At 36.9% G+C, this 21,255-nt stretch overlaps 1 long non-coding RNA gene across 1 annotated transcript; it reads right to left on the reverse strand.

The window, feature by feature from the left end:
* Positions 1-920: 920 nt before the first annotated feature.
* Positions 921-20,135, reverse strand: LOC129524406 (uncharacterized). Its single transcript, XR_008668156.2, has 5 exons — positions 19,412-20,135; positions 15,316-15,447; positions 13,910-13,982; positions 4,934-5,041; positions 921-3,754 (listed from the first exon to the last, which is right to left on the reverse strand). It is a non-coding gene; the product is annotated as an uncharacterized lncRNA (long non-coding RNA).
* Positions 20,136-21,255: the final 1,120 nt, after the last annotated feature.

Consider the following 21,255-nt stretch of genomic DNA (forward strand, 5'->3'; position numbering starts at 1 on the left):
CTGAGTGGCTGGGATTACAGGTGCCTGCCACCACGTCCAGCTAATTTTTGTATTTTTAATAGAGACGGAGTCTCGCCATGTTAGCCAGGCTGGTCATGAACTCCTGACCTCAAGTGATCCACCCACCTTGGCCTCCCAAAGTGCTGGGATTACAGCCTTGAGCCACCGTGCCCGGCCAACTTGAAGAATTTTATATTTATGAAGTGTTGTAGTCTGTGCCTGCCGCTATAATAAAATATCCAAGAATGGTAATTTATAAAAGACAGAAATTTATTTCTTCTAGTTCTGGAAGCTGGGAACTTTAAGATCAAGCTGCCAGCTGGTTTGGTGTCTGCTGAGATTCTGGTCTCTGCTTCCAGGAAGGCCTCTTGCTGCTGAACCCTCACAAGAGGAAAACCTCTGGCAGAAGACAGAAAGGCAAAAAGGTCTACCTATGTCTCTCCAGGTATTTTATCAAGTCACGAATCCTATATATGAGTGAGGAGCCCTTGTGGCCTAATTGCCTCCTTAAAAACTCACCTCTTAATACTCTAACATTGGGGATTAAGTCTCAACATTAATTTTAGAAGGGACAAAAATATTCAAAGTATAGCATTGAAGGAAATCAAATTTGTAATTACAAAACTTCCCTAAAGAAGCTTTCCTACCTCTATGCTTTCACTGGAGTAGTCTACCAAACATTTATGAAAAATTACACCAATTTTACACAGTCTCTGATTTAAATAAAATAGAATAGAATAATTTTCAATTCTTTCTGTGAAGCTGTTGTTACCTTATACAAAGACCAAATGAATCTAATACAAAACTCTAAAATATGTAATTCAAAAAATAGACCAGTAGTCTTCATATAGACAGTCACAAAAATTTATAACAAAATATTAACATTTATTTTTATAATAGTTTTCACAAATTTGTTGCCCAGATCTCATGATCATTTATTAATTTATTTAATACAGATTTACTGATTATTTACTATATAAGCAATTTTCATGATTGGCTAATGGGGTAAATAAAGTGATATGGGTTCAACAGTTTGTATCTTTAGGGTCAGAGCTGTTCCATCACACAAAGAGTTGGAACCCGATTCAAAGCTAAAAAAAGTGATCAAAAGCCTTTTTACAGGTTGAGAACCAAATGAGAAATTCCTTTTTGTCTGGTAGATAAGTGACTTTTAAAATAGGTTAACATTAGTATTTTGGTTATCTATTTATGTACAACCCACTACCTCAAAATGTATTGATATAAACAACAATTGTATTATGCCTCATACTTTCTATGGGCCACAAGTTCAGAGAAGGTACAGCAAGTATGGCTTATATCTGCCCCATGATATCTGGAATTTAATATGAGAAAGCTCAAAAGCTGTGGGCTTGAGTTATCTGAAGCTATTCTCGCTCACATGTTTGGCAGTTGATTCTGGTTGTCAGCACAGCGGTCCACTGCGCTGTTGGCTGGAACCCCTATTTTTGGCCTCTCCATGTTATCTATCATATAGGCTAGTTTGGGATTCCTCACAATATGGAGGCTGGATTCTTAGACTGAGCATTCCTAGAAGCCTGGGCTTAAAAAATAGAACGATATTGGTTCTACCGTATTCCGTTGGTAAATCAGTCACAGAGCCCAGATTCAAGGGGAGGAGAACCATAACCCATGTGGTTAGGGAAGATTGTCAAGGAATTTTGAGGCCACATTTTAAAATAGCTAGTCATCCCTCTGGGATCAGATGATTCCTCCCAAATGCAAAATAAACTTCCTTTCTACCAGGAACCTGAAAACTCCCATTTCATTAGCCTCATCAGGTTTAGTCTTAAGGTGAAATCTCATTCTATAAATCTAGTCCAGGAAAATATGAAGCTCCTCAAGTACTTATTGTCAAAGGATTTTAGAGCAACATTAAAGTCACAACAGGCCGGGCGCAGCGGCTCAGGTCTGTAACCCCAGCACTTTGGGAGGCCCAGGCCGGAGGATCACTTGAGGTCAGGAGTTCGAGACCAGCCTCGCCAACATGGTGAAACCCCGTCTCTACTAAAACTACAAAAATTAGCCAGGCATGGTGGCGGATGCCTGTAATCCCAGCTACTCAGTAGGCTGAGGCAGGAGAATTGCTTGAACTCAGGAGGCAGAGGTTGCAGTGAGTTGAGATTGCCACTGCACTCCAGCTTGAACAAGAGCAAGACTCTGTCTCACAAAAAAAAAAAAAAAAAACCACAACAGTGACCACATCAAGTAAGAAACACGGTGTTTTAAGATGAGAAACTTCATGTAAGATTGAAATAATTTGGACATTGTGTGAATTATTATCCGTATGGGTAAATTTGTTTCCTCTGTTGGTACACCATATCTACTCCATGGTTTTCCAAATGATAAGTGACAACCATGATTGGTCTTGCACTTACAAAGATGACCTGGATAATTTGAGTATGGGATGTAGGACTTGCACTACTTGTCAAGTCCAAATAAACCCATCCCAGATTCTTAGGAAGTGATAGTCTCTCATATTGAGTTCTGAGATTCACGGGTCATCATGCATGTTGATTTATTGTGTGCTAGTTTACATCTGTTGTCCTAATATAATCATTAATAATAGTCCTTATCTTTTGTAAAAGTCAAGTTTGGATGATAAATGCTATGGTTATTTCATTGAATAAAATCCCACGAAGCATATTTTAAGAAATTGGCAGCTGTCACTTCCTTTTGTTTCTCAAAGGGAGTGCAAGACTCTTAAGGACAGAGGCAATACCTAATCCTTCCGGCTTTTCTCAAATATCTCTACTCTTTTGACATTAAGTATTATATTATTTAATAAGTTTAAGGAAAACATTGAGTCTCCTTGTCCATAAGTATCTTGAAGCCAGGGGTGGTATCTTAGCAATTTCTGTACACACAGCACCTGTCATCGTGCTCATCTGAGTCAAAAACTAATAAACGGTTGTTCAGTGAATGAATTTCCCTTCTTTCTCTTTCAAGAGTACAATTAAATCTTGAGAAATAAACTACTGTGCTATGTGTAGCCATTGGATCAGGTACTGAATGTACCTCTTTGGACCAGAACATTCACAGCCAGCCATAACAAGATCTATTTAAGGAAGAGACATAATCTCCCTGAGCAATTTGAATCCAGCTTTTTATCACTTCACAGCAGAGCAGCATTTGCCTGAGATTTTCTTTTTAATGATTTATTAATGCAGTTGGCATCTGACAGTTTGAGTATTTTAATTTTGCTTGATCTTAATGCTACTTTTGACACTGTTGATTATAACATCCTCCTGGATCACTTTGAATATTATGTCAGCTTAGCTGAATCAACTTTAAGTGGGTTTCACTTGTGTTTGCTCAAGAGCAATCACCCTTCCTGATGAGAAGGTGATTTCCTTCTTTCCTTCTCCTGCGCTGACATACTATGTGGACCCTCGTTTGAGAGACCTGCATTCATGCATGTCTCCACGCAGCTTCTCCAGACAAGGCTGTAGTCCTCTGAAGTAGAAGAAAAGTGGAAGGTAAGAATCTTTGACATCAGCCTTCAGGCATTCAGATCTGCCTCCACGTGACAAGTCAGTTTATCACTCAGCTTCTTGGGTTTCAGCTCTCTAAGTGGAGATAATTATACCTACCTCACACTGTTTTTGGGAGGATTTTTAGAATGTCTAGGACATCATGCTAGCCCTTACTTGAGACCATGCTCCTGGAATGACATTTAATGAGAAGCCCTTGTGAAAACATGTTGTCTGCTGGTTCAGCATCAAGGTAGCAGTGTCTGTGCAGCAGGGATAAAAATTAACAGTTACTCCAGACTTTAGAATCTTCACACATTTTATTTTATTCTAATAGCAATTTTTAGAAAATATTTTATTCAAAGATGTCTACCTCTTACGCTGTATTATAAATTCCTAAGAGGTAGAGACCTCTCAACTTTTTAGCTTTGAATTTCCTTATAACTTAAGTCACCATATAATTTATGATCCAAAGCAGGAAACATTTGTAAAGAAAAGGGGGTGATAGTAATAATTATTCCAGTACGATAAGTCAAAAACAAAGACTGTCCTAACCAAACTGACATCATTACCCTACGTATAAGCCCTTGCACAAACATATTCACATAGGAAACCATTAATAAATTATTAACAAATGAAAAATTTGTAGGTCAACTCATCACAAATCAAAAGCAACATTTTCAGATTCAGAATATTATACCACTGGGTTATTTCTAAACTTGTAGTCCCTATATACATGTCTGGCATAAAAAAATCTGTCTTCCAAAATAGACATACCAGTATCTCTTTGGATTTTTTCCTCCCTCAGTATTCACATCCTCGGTGCTGCCAAATTTGTTTGACCTTCTGTCCTAAATCCCTTAAAATCTGCTTCCTTTCTGTCTTCCTCATAGATGTTGCCTTCCAGCAATTCTAACTATGAATATTATAAAAGTTTCCAAAACGAAATTTTTCTCTTTGCCCTTGTCCAAAACAAATGCATATTATTTAATTAATTTAAAATAATTAATTAAAATTATTAATTTAATTTAAAATAATTAAATTATTCCAGATTTTTTTACAGTTCTATATTTTAAAAATTTCAATATTGCCCCATTGATATTTATTATAACACTTCATCCCAAAACCATGAGAGTTGCCAGTCTGGCCTTGATATACAATTGAATCCCCACACCCTGTTTCCTACTCCTTAGGCAGTGTTACTGATCCTCCTAGATCTCATGTTTCCCTGAATTTTTTTTTATGCCATCACAATCCCTTTTTGCTTTCTTCCTAGAACCACATTTCTATTTTCTTTACTTGAAGAATTTCTAATTTTTCTTTCAACTACAATTCATTGGGTGCCTACTCTATGAAAACATTCCACCCCCCTTAGGAAGAAGTGGGAATCACTTTCTTTAAGATTTCAAAACCCTTCCTATCTCTAAGAACAGGGTGATTACCTTAAATGCTCTTATCTGCACTGGAGTGTGATCCTTATGGACAACAAGTCTATCTTCTTAATCTCTCTATTTTCTGATTCTTGAAAACATCTTGCAGGTTTTGACTATCTGGGCATTACGAAGAAGAAAATAAGAAAAACAAAACAAAAGATTGTACAGTTTCATAGTTTCTGTGCACCTTTTCAACAGTCTCATACTCAGCACAGTTAATGCTGCTTCTGCTGATGGCGATAGAAAGGTCCTATTATGTTATTATTATTGTTGTTTTCATTGACATCAACATGAGCAAACTCCATTTTTGGATCACCAATTGTGGTCCAAACACTATGCTAATAGATATTTGTTGAGTACCTCTCTTTGCCTATATCTCTTATAGGTGGGATGATGATAGTAACAATTATAATAATACAATTTATAAATAATTTACTATGTGATATGCACTGTTGTCAGTTAAGCAGTTTATAATAAGTTGATTTTCTTTATAGAGAAGAGAAATAGTGTAAATAAATTACCCAGAGCCACACAATGATTAAGAGGTGAAATTAGGAATTAATCCTGGAAAGTCTGACTCCAGTGTCTACATTCTTAAAAGCTCTGTTATCCTGGAACAGGCCAGACAAAGCCCCTTTTCACACAAAGCTGACATTCACGTAAAGGAAAAAGAAATAGATCATGAACAAATAAGTACGTAATAAAGCATACTTTCCAGAAAAATCAATAATTCAGAACGGGAAGTTATTTTTAAAGAATAATACAAGGAGATAGAAGAGAGGGTGATGAGCGGCAAAGGCTGGGTATATGAGCCATAGAGGAAGTGAGACCTGAAAGAGTCAACCAGGTGGACTGCCTTCCTGCTGGAGGAACTGCAGGCAGCCATATGTCTGGGGCATTAGTATGAGACGCTTAAGGACCAGGAGGAAAACCTGTGTGCCTCAGACACATTGAGCAGAGTGGGGAGTCGTAGAAACAGGCTGGGGCAGAGGCAAGAGGAAGGAGCCTTGGCCTGGCGCGTGTTTGTCTTTCATTGCCAATGCAATGGAAAGACAAGGCAGGGCTTAAAGACAAATATAAAGTAACATCATTAATATTTTTAAAACACTGTTGTGTGGAGAATGGATTTCTGGGTGAAGACTAGAACCCAAAAAGCCAGTTGGGACTCCACTGTGAAGCCCAGCATTAGGAAGACAATGATTCGAACGACTTGTAGCAGTGTTGCTGAATATAAGTATATGGACAATACTTACAGCTTCACATCTTGTGCTCATCATAACTTTGTGAGGCAGCTTCATTTTGCCCATTTTAAAGATGAGCAAACTGGGGCTCAAAGTGATTTAGCATTTTAACCAAAAGAAATTGCCACCCAATGTCCTGTTACACAAGCTGAGTAGGGACTTTAACCCAGATCTGTCTGGTTCCAAAGCCCATGCCTTTGACTTTCTAACGTTTCTGGGAGAAGACAAGAATCTCCCAGGGCTCAGAGGACGCTGAGGCTGCTATGGCTCGTGATAGCACTAGCAATGGAAACCAGGGGTGCAAAGTAGTGTCTAAAGAATGTTTTAAAAAACTATGTACAGCTCAAGAAATCCCTCGTGAAGGAAGCACTGTTCATGTGCGCAGCCATCATAGGTTGGCTTTGGTTGTCATGACGATAATCTGACCATGCTTGATGTGGTGGCTTCCTGCGCCTGGACTCACTGGGAACTGCAATGACCTCAATGATGGCAGATACAGGGGGTGTTTCATGGCCTGGACAAGCAGGTAAAGATCCAGCCTTCAGACCAGGATGAAACTAGAAAGTGGAATATTAAAGAGGAAGATGATACCATAAACTATCATCAGGGAAAAAGAGGGACTTGGAATAACTTTTGTGACACACACTAATGGGTTCAGTGGGTGATCAGGAAACTCAGTGTTGAAGTTCAGCTCCTAAATTCCAGGTCTGAAACCACCACCGAATATCTGCAATGATGTCTTATAGGAAGGAATATGTGGAGGGTAATGTGGAAGCACACAGAAAGATAGATTAAACTTGAGGGTTTAACAGCAACAAAAACATTATGCCAAGTTGTAATATTAGTTAATGGGCAGGTGTTAAAGTGAGGGAATGGGCAGTTTCCCTTTTCTAAAGCTTATGTCATGCGATATATATGTTCTCAATTGCATTTCTTGAGATGCATGCACCTTGATTATTCCTGTTCTATGGAAAAGGAAACTGAAGTGTAGATAAGTATTTCACCCAAAATCACCCCTGGGGAGTTGAACTCCCACCTGCGGAACCTTGCAGCCTATATCTTTCACCCTCTGCAAGCAACTCTGTTGGGGCTGAAATCTAGAGAAAAAAAAGAATCATTCGTAAAGAGGCAACACTGCAGGTCATGGCAGAAGACAAACTCTACTAGGTGTTTTCAGGCTCACATAGAAATTTTGCCTTCTGTCCACTGACAAATTTTGAACTAAGTCCCATAATGTTTTGCTTGGAACTATGTTTTGTTTGTCTGTTTTCCCAGCTTTCTTCAGGATTGGCTCAGAAACTGAAATAACACCTAGATGAGACTGCACGAGTAGTTTTACATTCAGAGTGCTGGAAAAGGGGCAAGAATCAGGACGAGAATATAGAGTTCCCTGATCTTTAACTGACACTGAATTAGTAGATAATTTGGTCAGTATTTAATTTGGTGGCAGCCTTTATTCTTATTCTCAGGAGTTATGGAAACTGAACATATTTTTCTCTCTTTGAACCTTATTTGGTTATCTGTAAAATAAGGCTGAAGAAATACGTGATAGCTCATTTCACTTTAAATTACTAATTCTTTTATATAACAAAAGCAAAGCATCACTAATTTGAAACCCAATGATTTCATAAGAAGATAAGAAAAGTATACTACGATTTAATTTTGAAAAACCATATGCAACTATAATTAATAGCGTAAAATATGTCTTCAGATATACTATTTAATCTCCTCATCTCAGTGATCCAAATCTACTCCTCCTGTCATATTTCGTAATTGTAGCACCACCCATCAAGTTGTGCAGTTCCAAGTCTTACCAAATACCACCACACCTGTTCAATGTTTAAACTACGTAGTCTATTTCTTTAATGCATTGATCTCTCTATTGAATGGCTGATCATTTTCCCACTTGAGTTACTATAATATCATCTTCCATTGGGCTCCTGCCTGACACCTGGATTTCCTTAATTCTCCTTGCAGACGTTTGTCAAACTAATAATTTAAAACAAATATCCAATGTTATCTCATTTCTGCTGAAAATCCTTATGACTCCTCATAACTTTCAAGGGAAAGTTTCAACTCCCTGTCTTAATTAGGAAAGCCCTTTATAATTTATATGATTTAGTCTGTATCACGTCAAGTAATACCTTCTGCCAGTCTCTACCTCACATGTACCATTGCAGCCAGAAGAAGTGATTTAAAATTCCCTCAATATAGCAAATTGATAAAACTATGCCTTCTCAATTCTTCTTCTTCTTAAGAATATTCTTCTTAGGCCGGGCGCAGTGGCTCATGCCTGTAATCCTAGCACTTTGGGAGGCTGAGGCGGGTGGATCACGAGGTCAGGGGTTTGAGACCAGTCTGGCCAATACGGTGAAACCCCGTCTCTACTAAAGATACAAACAATTAGCCGGGCATGGTGGCATGTGCCTGTAATCCCAGCTACTCAGGAGGCTGAAGCAGGAGAATCGCTTGAACCCAGGAGGCGGAGGTTGCAGTCAGCCGAGATCATGCCATTGCACTCCAGCCTGGGTGACAGGGCGAGACTCCGTCTCAAAAAAAAAAAAAAAAAAAAAAAGAATATTCTTCTTAAGCGGGGAAGCTTAAAATATGCTTCCTCCCTTACATTCTCATGATCAGCCCTGGTATTGCTTTTGTTTATTGAGATTCAGCCTAAATAATATATTTTTTTCTAAAACTTACCCTACTTTAATCTCCTACTCCCAGATCTCTGCGCCCCTTTTGTGTTTTGATGACATTGTAGTGTTTCTACATTTTATATCTATGACAAAAATTACCATATATTCCTATTATTATCAATTTGCTTGCTAGCCCAAGAATAAACTTCATAATTTTTAGTGTTTTTTTTTAAAAAATGACTTATTCACCTGTGTATTCTAAGCCACTAGAACTATGTTTTGGGAGACACTAGGTACATACAAATTTTTGAATAGTTACTAAATTTGTGCTCTTTTATCAATAAAGAAGTTCCACAAAATGTATTGAAGACATATAATTTGTTAGTTCAAGTTGCAGTATGCACATGAATACTGTTGGGACAAATAATGTATCACCAATTATTTCATTCAAAATTTCTGCAATCCTAACAGATGTTCTCTCCAGTTATATGTTAATGGATGAGATAATGCTGTGCTTTGTATAGTTGCCTCATGGGAAGCCATTGTATTGATAAAGTCAATTATGTCACAATGAATAATGGATACCAACATTATTGCCTGTAGAAAGAAACAATTTAGGTTTTGGTTAGTTTTGAAATTTTTTAAATGCCATAATATTTATGATAGCCAATAATTTAAAAAACATACGACAAGTTTTCCAACTATCATTATCACTCTCTTACTGATTTTACTGTATACAAAGTGGTAGTCTAAACTCCTGAAATTTGAAAATTCCTGGTTATAAAAACTACTGCCTGGAATCCATCGCAGTTCTCTCATATTTTCATTTTATCCTTTATATTATTTTAAGACATCAAGTCAATCAATGTCAACAGATTGAGAAAGATGCTGCTTAATTTCATGAGCAATCACACCATTTTTATCTATGCAAAATGAGATAATAAGAATAATTAAGTCTTATGCCTGAGGCTCAAAGCAATTCTCTGTGAGTGGCAGGAAGGATATTCTCCCATCCTTTATCTCCACCTGGATATATGGATGCAATACAGATTGTTCGCAGCACTTCAAGGAAGACAGGAACTCAAACCTCATTCATTATAAAACAGGCATATGGATATCAATGGTCAATTTAAAATGTTCTTGGCATATTTTATAACTTTTTGTAAGATGTTCTCTTTTCACTTTAATACAAGAGGGGTGAACAAAGTTAATGCACATTTCTCTGTTAAATACTTTATGAATGCTTTAATCCCCACAACTTTATGTACTTACCACTGTCATCTCTGTTACTCAGATGAAGAAATGATGCTCTGAGAAGTGACCTAAGTCCCACTCTCCCTTTTTTAAAAAGTTGCAAGTAGGGTATATACTAACCTTCCCATGTAGAAGTCCTTTCTCAATGTTCAAATATATATTTGATCAGCTGCAAGAAGGACTGGCTCAGCTAGAACTGAATGTCTCGCACAGGTATTTGGGGACATAAAATTGGGATATATCAAGCTTGTGGTTTTATTCTTTTAACACATTATTGACTTAGAAACCACATAGCAGGCACCGTGCTGAGTGAACAAGTTAGGTCAGTTCTTTATTCTCAAAAAGAAGACAGCATAGTGGACAATATATGTGTGGTCTGATGCCTGCTGGCATGGAGGGAAGCTGCTAGGAAAGCACATATAGCACACCTAACAGTGTCTGAAGGGGATGCTTACAGGGCTGGAAATGTGGGTTACTTAACAAAAGGTCAAAGGTAATCGGAAAGAGATGTCTTAGAGGAAAGACAAAATTGATGTGGCAAACTTCACAGGTCACCGATCAAGGAGCTTGAAGCAGGGGAGGGTCAAGGTATGAATACGATGTGTTTGGAACCAAGGAAACTGGGGAATGAGAGGCGGGATAGGAATCGAAAGCAGGAAGAGAGTAGCAAAGGGATTATTTGGAGAGATATAAATCTAGGGTCCTGAATAAGTTTTCGATAACATGGTGGTGCAGGCTTTTCACATGTAGCCTTGTATCTTTAATAGACTGAGGTGAGGGGTACAACAAAGGGTGCCGGGGGAAATATAAGAGTAAAATTCTCTGAAACTAGTGACATAAAGTGAATTCACCATTTTTGTTTTTATGGTACAAATCCATAATAGTAAAACGGTGGTTACACCATTTATTGAACACTTACTATTTGCCAGTTTCCGCTACCCATATTTTATGATTTAATTGCTCACAAGAAATCTCTTCTGAAAATACTGTTATCCCAGTCCAAGGATAAGGACACTTAAAAAGTCTAGGAGATTTGGCTAAAGTCATGGAGATAGTAAGTGAAAGATCCAGCATTAAAATATTTGTCTAACATTAATTTATTCAATAACATTCTTGTGAAACCAACTGACTGAGCTTTATAAGCATATTCTTTAGTACTCCCAGCAAAATTTTGAGGAGTAATTATTTCATTTTGTAGATAAGGAAACTGAGGCTTAGACTTTTCAGAATATTTTTCTAAACTGCAAACGTAGGAAGTGATAGAATCAACATTCAGTCTGAATTAATTCAGAGAGCATTTGAGTGTACTACAGACAGTTGCCTATTGCATGTTCTCACTCACATGTGGAAGCTAAAAAATGTTGATCTCATAGAAGAAAACAGTAGAACAGAGGATACTGAGGCTGGAAAGGGTAGGGGGAAGAAAGGGATAGGGAGAGATTTGTTTAGGGATTCAAAATTGCAACTAGATAGGAAAAATAAGTTCTAGTCTTCTATAGCACTGTAGAATGACTATAATTAACAATAATGTATTACATAGTTTCAAATAGCTACAAGAAAGATATTAAATGTTTCCAATACAAAGAAATAATAAATGTTTGTGATGATGTGTATGCTAATTACCCTGATTTCATCACTACACATTGTATGTATGGCAACATCACTATGCAACTGGCAAATATGCATGATTTTTATGTGCCCATTTTAAAAAATTAAAAATTAAAAAAAAATCAGAATCAAAACCAGGAACCTTGTCTTGAACAAAGTAAGACCCCAATCCATATCTGTTGAATTGCAGTTGAATACATATATCTGTTGTTTTAAAGGTATTATACTTTCCACAAATGAAATTATTTTTAGGTAAAATTTACAAAAAGGAATGATGGACAGGAACAAAGCAGACATGTTTGGTCTTTTAGATCCAACAGACCAGTTTGAGGAGAGAAATAGTGAAAAGATCAAAATGGTCCAAGAGATGAGATCGCAGAGATCCTTGAGCCCATTTTTAAAGATTTTGGATTTTATTCTTAAATGCAATGAACAAAACAGTGCCTCATTTCAAGCAGAGGAATAACATGGTATGACTCATATTTTTAGAAGACCCTCCTGGCTATGAAGGAAGAATGGACAATAAAAGACCATATAGAAGGTTTTGAATGGAAAGCAGGCATAGGATATTACCGGGTTGGACCTGAATAGTAGCAGTGAAGACTGAAATGGCATAACAGTATTAGCAGTAGAATTTCTAGAACTCAGTGGATTTCGAATATACAGAATGCAGAGGAGTAAGGTCTCTATGATGATTCCAAACCTTCCATTGCTATAATTTAATAAACAACCCAATTAGCACTCAAGTCACATAGGTCAAGTGATTTTTCTTGATGAGACGATCAGTGACTAATTATATCTATTGCATTCCGTAGCCGTAGCTCAGCTGAGTACAACAGGGAAAGGCTTCTATTCCTTGCTGGCCATGACCAAAAAGCTACTGTGATCTCACTAAAATGAACAAATTGAAAATTCATTCACTTGAGAACTCCACAGCTCCATCAGAAGAATGCTGATCTGATTTTCTGAGCTGTCAATATGTTTCATTAACTATCAAACAGTTGAGTTTTCAAGACATCTTCATTAAGGTAAGTCAAGGTGCTAATACACCAGAACGCAGATTGTAAGGATTTCTTGCAAGTCCCTAGGAGATAAGACAGTATTTCATGTGGCGGTAATTTGGAGTAGTGCCAAGCCATACTACAGCAAAGGCTCTGTTAGCATTTCTTCTTGAAACCATATTTTCTGCATTGACTATCTGGCAGTTTTGGATTGCCTCGGGCTGATAATTGGCAACTGCGCTGTTAGACCAGATGGCATTTATTTATTTATTTTATAAAGGAAAGGGAGGAAAAAAGCATGATGCAAATTGGAAAGTCCATTTTTAGTTATAGAACAGAAAAATAAAGGAGAAAAGAAATTGATTTTAAGCAGTTCCAGATGTTATGTGCTTTTTATTTGTAAAGCCACATCTAAAAAGAGGTGGCATTAGAAACAGAAAAAAAGAGAAGAAAATAAAAAAAAAAGGAGCCACAGACTAATGTTCAGTTGGATTTGCTTGTTGGAGTTTGCATTTACAGTGAATAAGCATTTTTTAAAGAAGAGAAAGAAAAAAAATCACACAATTTACATATGAATAATTACTTTCATACTGTGTATACATGAGGAGAACAGAACAGCTTCAGCTGCTAAAAGTTCCATAATGTTGTGTCTTAATCACATAGCCTCTCTGGCCTACCTTGCTTGTTCCAGGAGCCATCTGTGAGGTTCTATTGGTTAATCCTCCTTCAGCTGTTTTCTTTTGCCCAAAGCAGGACTTTAATTAGCACCCATTAACAGAGTGCCAAGAGAATCTTCCATCAGCTTTTTATCTCACTTTAGATGGAGAAGAAATTACGATTCCTGTAATAAATTGTGCCTTGTCTTGAAACTGTATGCCAGGATTCTCCCTGCCTTAAATTCGAATGTGTTGGGTCTCAGAAGATTAGATGTGTAATGTTCTAAGGAATCAGCACAACTTACTGTAGTGAATGGGTCTGGGGCAGATGTGTTACCTTGGGATTCTTGTGGTGTATGGTCCCACTTACCTGCCATCCTGATTTGTATCCTTACCATGCAGACACCTCATTTGGTTCTTGAGAGACAAATTACTAGGAAGTCTCCCAGTCTCGAAGGGTGGGGCTTCAGACATGGTATTTCCAGGAAGCTACCGTATGATGCTAATACAGATAATATGCTACACTTTGAGGGACAAGACTCAAGGTTACCATTACAGGTCTTCATTGGGGCCAGGTTCAAGTACTTACCAGCTATATCATGCTGGACAGGTTATTTCTTCTCCCCTGGTCAAAGTCTCTGTCAGAAAACTGATACATGTTGCTGTGCAATTGGAAACATCAGAATGAAAAACCTTTACAAATCAGGAAAAATGATTTGGTATTCTGACTCTATTCTGCCATTTACAATCTATGAGAATACCTAATACATCTAAGCTAATGTTTCCTTAGTTCTAAGTGTTATAACATTATCGGACAGTTATTAGAATTAAATTATACATTATATACAGCTATAATATGTCTAACACAGTGTTCGAAGTTTAAGTGGCACAGAATAAATAATAGGTCATTCTGCTACCTTGGTTTCCTTCTCTGGGCAAATTAAATTTCACCGTGCTCATAGTTAGGAAACAGAATGCATGTAATTGTTTTATATAAATTGAGTTGAAGAATATACTTTTTTATTATTAAATGATTTCTATGTGCTGGGCACTATTCTAGGCATAGGGAGTAGAACAACCAACAAAAACAGAAGTATCTCTATGCTCATAGGAATAAAAGACAAAACAAAAAGACAAAACACATGAATATGCAAATAATAACATAATTAAAACTAGATATCTGATCTTGCCCCTTCTCTGCCATAAACCAAATTCTGCATCATAAAAAATTCTGGAAATCATAGAGCATAGAAACAGACGCGTAATGTAAAAAAAAACTGGAGAAAAACAAGCCGATAATAGAAAGGTTATCTTTGCTAAACTGGAAAATGGTACAATCCACAAATACTAGCACATGAATATTTTAAATTTCATCACTAATTTAAGACTACACTTATGTTTGAAATGATAAACTGGCATTGACAATCTGACAGTAATGAGAAAAACGCAGAAACTATCAATCTCACAAAATGAAATATATTATTTAATGACAGAAGAATCTATGTATATTTAGTACAAAGCTGTTTCTCTCATTAGATAAGAATGTCATTAGAATTATAAAATATGGAGACCCTGAAAATTAGGGTAACTATAATAGAGAAAAGAAATATATATATATATGAACTAAGAACACAGAAGTATAATTTGTATATGTATATACACATACATTTAAAACAGGACAAACTGAGTAAAGCTACTCCGCATGTGTGAGTGCATGCTTGTGTCTGTGTGTGTGTGTGTGTCTGTGTGTGTGTTTAGTGTTGGGAGTTCAGTGCATAAGGATCGAGACTGAGCCATGTCCAAGGTGTCTGAGTTAATGCCAACACAGAGATAAATTGACAGAAGGGACAATCACATGTAATGATAAGGGTAAGCAGGACTTCAGGATTAAATTGTCTGGGTTTGAGTCCTGGATACGTAAATTTTCTTGAGCAAGTTACTTAAAACGCTTGGACTTCTGTTTCTTATCTGAAAACCGGGAGAAGTAGCATTTACCTTATGGTATTGCTGTGATGATGGAGTGAGTACAAGTAAAGCAGTTGAGGCAGATCCTATCTGTTGATTACTTATTCATTCTTCCCTTCATTCACTACTCAGTCATTAGTCCCTTGTGGGTATCAGGCAGTTCTGAGGTCAGGAATCAAAAAAAATGGATCAGGCCACTACCTTCATGGGGCTTATGGATAGAAGATAAACAATTTTCCCCTGCTTTAGTAAGTGCTAATGTGGTAGAAATGATTTAGATACCTTCATCCCTCTGCTACTCATAACCAAATGCAGAATCACTCTACTCTCTTGATTATGCTGAGAACCCAGCTCTCCTAAACTCCCGCACCGAAACTCAATGCAGTCCCCTCCCCTCTCTGTTTGGAATGCCTGGGAAGAAGAATGAGCAGGATTACAGCGGATAGAAGACAATCACATGGGAAGGCAACCCAGCTGAGGGTGAACACTGATGCTCTGGGTCTGCATACATTTTGGTTGGAACATTGCTATACATTGTTTATGTTCCCCCAAATTCATATGTTGAAATCCTAACCCTTAAGGGGATGGTATTTGGAGGGGGGCCTTTAAGAGGTAATTTGGATAGGAGGGTAGATTCCTCATGGATGGGATTAGTGCTTTTAAAAAAGAGATCTCGGAGAGCTCCCTCATAACTTCCACCACGTGAGGACATTGAAAGAAGGCACCATCTGTAAACCAGAAAGCAGATCTTCACCGGACACCAAGGCTGGTGCCTTGATCTTGGAATCCCCAGATTCCAGACCTGTGAGAAATAAATGTTTGTTTTTTAAGCTACCCAGTCTATGGTATTTTTATTATAGCAGCCAAGACAAAAATTAAGACAAACATTAAACCTCACATAAGGTATAGAATATAGGTTCAAGCAGACCTCATCTCCAGCTTCAGTGAAAAGAAGCCACAGATGATATACGGGTTAGACAGAATAACTTGGTAATTACAATGCGTGATTGTGATCTCGAGGCATCATGGAAAGGTTACAGCATGTGCAATTTATTAAAAGAATACACAGAAATGATTGATATATTTCTGGAATACATACATTACAAATGTTTAAAATGAGAAAAAATATCTATTTTATTAAGTGATGAACTTTTCAGTAGTTAGATAATATCCACTGAAAATATTGCTTTCTCTGTTGATCCTTGATTTCTGATGTTGTTGTTGTTAGCGTAGTGACAGTCTTCCAAACACACTTGAGACAGATTTGACCACCAGTCCACGTACAGAACCGTGGAAAAATGGAATACTTTCGGGGAAGAGGAAATGAGATGTGTAGCTAGCCCTCAGTACTGCCATGTAGTGTGTGGTGCTTGAACTTCCTGGTTGTATTAATGATGTCTCTTTCATTAGTTTATCGTAAGATGAAACATGTAAATGTTCTGGAAAGATATCACCTAAAATGAAACGAAACAGTATCTTTGAAAAAATGTTGTATTTGTAGATTGTAAATATTCCACTAACCAATATGATATCTTCATGAAAAAATTTTGATGTAGAAATTACACCACAAGGACCCTATATAGTGCTATATTATTTTATTTTTTCAATCTTTTGAATACCTACATTTATCTGTAGGTCTGAAAAGTTTATAATAAGAATAAAGGAAAGGGAATGTAAATGAAACAAAATACATGTCCATAAAGACACATAGTGCATCATTAAAAGAAATAGTTTTTAAGCTCTTTACTTGATACAAGAGAAATTGGAGCGAACATAGTACAGCCAACCAATAAAGAAGGCAGATTTACTTAATGGAGAAATGCACTAAGCTGCATAGGGAATGCTTTTCAAAATTAGGACTTAACAGGAAAAATGAAAAGAAAGCAATCTGGTTAATTAGAGAACACTAAAAATGTAGTAAAAATAGCCAAGTCTAAAACTGGCTTAACGGCATATGGTCCTTGAAAGAAAAAACATCCAGATGATCACAAACAAAGAAAAATAAGGCATTTTATGAAGTACAGAAAATGGTAAATGTCATTTTAAGTTACTTATAAAGAATCATATTACAATCAGATTGTGGTTAAAAAAAAAAATAGAAAGTTAAATCTTAACCCAAAGTGTGATTGAATAAATCTCAGTCCTGGATATTTTTGTCATATTCAATTTTAATTCAGGTTTTTACATTAACATGCTATGTAATCTTGAAAACACCATCTAACCTTAGACCTGTTTGCACTGTAAGAAAATGCATTTGATGCATCCTTTTAGAGACAATAATGTATTATTCTATAGCAAATCTTCGGTTATTTGGAATTCTCAGAAAATATTTTCCATATCATTGAAAATGTACTTATTTCAGTGCTAAAATTTGTCATTCAGCCATTTTTACTAGATTTGTGTTTAGCATATACATCTTATAAACCTGTTTCTGCTTTCTTACCTAAATGATACTAAAGGCCTTTGGCTCTTCTTAATAAATTTGTGTTTACTTGAGAAATTCATGTTATTTTATTGTGATTCTAGATGGCTAAGTCTGTGTGTAAATTTCACACTTTCTGCCTCTGCTCACATTGCTCACATTTGACTGCCAGCTTCCAATAGCTCTTCCGGTAACCGCTGATCTCTTTCTTCTCATAACCAAGCATTGGTTAAACTTGTGTAAAGACCATCTTATAGTGGTTTGGGAAGGTGGGGAATTATTTCAAGTAAAGCACACACCTTTGCCATATGGATTTACACAAAGCTAACTGGACGCTCCAGAAAGCATTTTTTTTTTCCTTTTCAAGAATGTTGATCACAGTGGAGGCTTTTGGGTAACTGAGCTCTAAGAGAAGATATATGTCCCTACTATGTCATAGCCTGGAAAAGTTTGCTTTTCTGATCCGGCTGACAGCACCACAATTAATCAGGCAAAGTTGTTCTTTGGATACCCTAATTCTTCACATGGAACACTTCTGTCCACTTTTTGAAAAGCCAAAAGGATTTCTTGCCACCTTAACTCTCAGATTGAGAAAAAGTAAAGTATGATTGATCTTAATGTATTTCTCCTTCCCACAATATTTGTATATTCAAACAGGAGCCTGGAGAGGGCAGAGCTTACCTCCAAAATCAAAACAAAAGAAAAGAAAAAGAAATGCTGATGAAAAGTTTTACTGGACATTGAGAGGTAGGAACTTAAATTCAAAAAGAGCAAGAAGTGGATGTAGAACCCAATCAAATAAATATCAGTGAGAATCATAGCCCTGTCAGACAGGAAGAATGTAAAACAGATTCAGGATAGATCAGACAATAAATGCACAAGTTGTATCCTATTAAATTGTTAAAAACTGTAACAACAGTAACAACAAAAATCACTGGCTTAATAACTAATTAGCTAAAACTTGAATCCCAGGGATGTGAGCTATTAGACATCATTTGGAGATCACGGCCTTAGAGATCTTTTCCACATTTCTCCATATAAAGAGGGTAAGAAAAAAAAATCACTCCTACTACTTATAGCTCTAATTCTTACATCCCTGTGAAAATTGCTGGTTAATATGAAACCCCAATTTGCTTGGTAAATAGGTAATCTCAAGTTTGCTGAATACCGAACATTTTTGTTTTGTTTTTGTCCGGGCTCACAAATCTAACCCCAAAGTTATATCTCCACATGATATTTAATTTAGTTCCTAAACTTATGGCCCAAACTGAATTCCCTGCTTTCCCTTAAACTGGCTTCTGTTATAGTCTTCTTTATTTCATTCTGCCAGTGGCTCAGACCAAACATCTTTCACTAATGAACAGGAATTTGAAGTCAATTCCTTGGGTCTCCTTTCGAATACATCCCACTGCTCATCACCTCTACTCTTTCTAGCCTGGTCAAAATGCCCATCGCCTTTCATCTGGGATGTGCAGGATCCTCTGACGGGCCTTCTGGCTTCTGCCCTTGTGTTCCCCATCTCTCTACACACAGTCTCACCTAACAGCTGCTAGAGTCTTTCTGCCAACCTCATATCACGTCATGACACTTCATGTCGTTCCCATGCTCAATGCGTTTCACTGAGTTTCCTTCTTATTGAGAATAAATGCTCAGGAAAACCCCAGCCAGCCTAGACCTCATTCTCTCTCTGACCTCATCCCCTACCTGTTGTCTCTTCATTCTCCCTGCTTGGGCCACACTCACATTGGCCTTTGGGCTACTCCTCCACCATGCCAGCTGCATTCCTTTCTCAGGGCGTCTGTGTTTGCTCATCCCTCTGCCTGGAGTGCTTCTGACCCAGATATCCATGGGCTGACTTCTTTACCTCCTCCAGGTGTTTCCTCAATTGTCACCATTTACAGGAGCTCTTTCCTGACTGTGCTAAGTAAAAGTGCCACCGTAATAACTCAGGAACTCCCTATCCAGTGTTCTTTTGTTCATGGTAATCTCCATCTGACATACCACATGATTTAATTTGTAGTTCTTTGTTGGTCTTTCTGCTTTGCATTCCCCTTGCATTTAAGTTTCATGAGGTTGGGGATACTGGTCTTTTTTTCCCTGCTGTTTTAGATCTAGCGTCTCAGATGGTGCCTGGCATATGGCAGGCTCTGAAGGTTGTATGAATAAATTGGTGCATGAGTGAGTAGTTTAACCACAGGAAATTCTAGACTTAATTCTGAACATGATGAAGCAAATTATAACTCATAGTGTTAATATTTTTGTGTTAAGTTTGGAAATAACCTGAGCTTATTCGACATTTTAATCACTCATAACTTATAAGACTTTGGCATGTTAAAGTATAATTTGACATCCTAGAGTATATAACAGATTAATTTGATTCCAATTTAAAATGTGGATTAGAAAATTTGATTTTGCTTGTCATTCTAATTTGAATAGTCTAAGACAATTTTACTATATCTGTGAAAATTATAACAAGATACTTGTAATTTTGATCTATTAAATTTATAAAAAGTGGTTAAGTATCTGGGAAACTTAGCTTATTAGAAAATTGAAGTACTTAAAAGTAAAAATAAACACATTAAATTTATAAATAAATTTTAAAGCAGTTAATGGACCTTAAGTTGGAAGGGTTACTTATGAGCTTTTAAATATTTTTCTGGATGTACTAATAAAAAATGAGATGATTTATAAATTAAATGTAAAAGCACAAGAAGAACGAAATTTTGACTTTGTAACATTAAATGCATTAAATATTAATTGTTAAAACAGAAGTAAATTATCCTTTTTCTTACTGTCATAAAATGTACTTTCAAATATAAAAAATATATACTGATGGTGAACATTCATGTGTTGGTATAATAACATTTCTTTTTCTGGTGAATGTTGTTGCTGGAAGAGAAAATTCAGTTCGCTCTTATGTCAAAAACCAATTATGCAGAAGACTAACAGTTTGATGGCTAGCTATATGTATGCATGTTTATCTATCTGTCTATCATCTATCTATCACCTATCATCATCTATCTATCTATCTATGCTGACCAGCTGTTATAGACCGAATTGTGTTACCCCAACATTCACATGTTACAGTTCTGAACCCCAGTGTTAACTGTATTTGGGGATAGGGCCTTTAAGGGGGTAATTAAGACTAAATAAGGTCATATTAGTGGGGCCCTAAGCTGATAGGCCTTGTGTCATCATAGGAAGAGGAAGAGACATCAAAGATCCCCCTCTCTCTTCCTCCATTCCCTCTCTGTGTGAATGCACAAAGGAAAGGCCATGTGAGAACTTGTCAGAAAGCTGCCAAATGCAAGTCAGAAAGAAAGATCTCAGCAAACATCTTGGTCTTAGACGTCCAGCCTCTAGGGCTGTGAGAAAATAAGTTTCCATTGTTTAAGCCACTGAGTCTGTGGGATTTAGCTAAGGCAGCCCTCAGAGACTAACACACCAACCTTTACCCAACAACCTTATCTACTTTTCATTCTTAACTTAGAAAACAGATTTTTCTCAACACTGAGATATTTGGGGGCTCCATGGAAACTACTTCCTTG

Source organism: Gorilla gorilla, chromosome 7 (genome assembly GCF_029281585.2).
Source record: "Gorilla gorilla gorilla isolate KB3781 chromosome 7, NHGRI_mGorGor1-v2.1_pri, whole genome shotgun sequence".
Taxonomy (NCBI): Eukaryota; Metazoa; Chordata; class Mammalia; order Primates; family Hominidae; genus Gorilla; species Gorilla gorilla.